At 50.4% G+C, this 1781-nt stretch overlaps 1 protein-coding gene across 3 annotated transcripts in view; it reads left to right on the top strand.

The window, feature by feature from the left end:
- The first annotated feature begins 1603 nt into the window (after window positions 1–1603).
- LOC119295058 (zinc finger CCCH domain-containing protein 43-like) overlaps window positions 1604–1781 on the top strand; it is a 2206-nt gene continuing 2028 nt past the window's right edge. For all 3 annotated transcript variants that reach the window (XR_005143684.1, XR_005143683.1, XM_037573385.1), the window contains exon 1: window positions 1604–1771. The gene's annotated coding sequence lies outside the window, so the exon portion shown is untranslated. The remainder of the gene's footprint in view (window positions 1772–1781) is intronic.

Genomic DNA, 1781 nt, shown 5'->3' with positions numbered 1-1781 from the left:
TCTAGACAGAAACGCTGTCGTGTAGACAAAACATCTGGTTCAAGGAAGCGCTACCATGGCAGCAAAAAAAATGTTGTCGTGGGAACCACATCGATCGTAGGGACCAATCAGGGGGAAGGTTGCAGCATTCAACGTCTAGCTCCGATCATGCATCTGAATCACAAGTATGTGGGCCCTAACCAGATCAATGCTACGTAAGGAGAAGCGCAAGAGGACAGGAAGGCGCATCATGTGGATCATGACAACGGCTAGGCGGCTTTTACATTTGTTCTTTTATCTATAGTGCAAAGTTGTATCTGAGAGAGACCATCCCCTGTATTCGATCAAGTGAATGCAATAGAGGGAACTAGAACTTAACATCGTGGCATCAGAGACCAACCATTACCCTTCCACCGCCTCCGCCACCATCAACGTTGGATACCTACCGTCAGAGACATGCCCGTGAAGCTTTGGTCGCATCCATGGACCCCGAGCTTCATGCCTACCTCGACAAGATGAACTCCAACTCCAACGCGATCGACCACGCTAACAAGTAGGACAACATTTCTGCTTCCACTCTCAAGGCGCCTGACACGTAGATGGCCCGGATCGACTCCCTCGCCGGTTGGAAACCAGAGATCAAAGCATGCCTCGCCAGTTGGATCTCTCGGTCTCTCTATTGCGGGTGGCATCCCCTGCAGCCACACCAAATACAGAGTGGAGTGCCTCACAACCCATCGCCCCTCGCGGCGCAAAAGGCAGCCTCCACATGCAGTCAAGCCACGGTGTGATGCTTCTCATCGGGGAGGGGCGTCGGCGATCCTCAAGTCGCCAACGGCAACCCCCTGTCGGGTATGACCGTGCCTCTTCTATGTTTCCTGCTTCGATATCATCTCAAGTGATAGCCACCCTTAGTCAACCGCCGTCGTCCATGGCGTTCCCAATTTTCACCGAGGAAAACCAACATCTCTGGAAGACACTTGTGAGCACTACTTTCAGATGTTCTCCATGCATGGATTGTATTGGGTGCCCGTGCCCATCCTAAGTTTCTCTGGCTCCACGAGCATTTGGTTGCAATCGGTTCATTAGGAATTGACAGACATGACATGAAAATAGTTTGACGCTCTCCTATGCAGGCGATTTGGTCGCGATAAGCATCAGTTACTGATTTGTCAGATCTATGCTATTAGCCAAACCAGTTCGGTTGCTGATTTTTACTAGCGATTTGAAACATTGATGAATCATTTGATATCTTACTCAGAGGTAACTCGCCCGTATTTCTTCCTGACATCATGACACGGTTCGTCGATCCCCCGCCCGCCGCCACGCCCCTCACTGGCGGCCACCGCACCGCCCGCCGGTGTCAATGACTCACGGGTCCTAGCAATTATCTATTTTTTGTTTAATTAAAAAAATATTAAAATGGATTTAGGGGAAGTAACAAAAGTTGATTTCAGAAATATGTTAAAAAAAAGAGTTGATTTCAGAAATTTTCCTTAACTTCTACGGGAAGGCCCAACAGATCAGTTTATGAAAAGTTTTTTTTTAAGAAAACTGTTCAGAGTTGCTCTAACCCCCGGTGAGGTCGACTTAGGATTGTCTCCCCAACTGTTTCCCCAGAGAAGGAAAATCAGTTTTAGTGCAGAAGGCCCGCTGCAAGGGGATGTGACTAGGGTTGTCGTCGCCCACGTTCCTCGGCCCGACCCCGACGGCCGGCGGCGGCTCTCACCCTACGCATCGCCTCCCAGCGATCTCCTTCCTCGTCGTGCGCCTGTCTTCCTTGCCCCTCCAGGTACCCCCCC

The sequence above is a fragment of the Triticum dicoccoides genome, chromosome 4B (assembly GCF_002162155.2).
Source record: "Triticum dicoccoides isolate Atlit2015 ecotype Zavitan chromosome 4B, WEW_v2.0, whole genome shotgun sequence".
NCBI lineage: Eukaryota > Viridiplantae > Streptophyta > Magnoliopsida > Poales > Poaceae > Triticum > Triticum dicoccoides.
The sequence above is the reverse complement of the archived record's forward strand: the minus strand, read 5'-3'. Positions and strand labels throughout refer to the sequence as shown.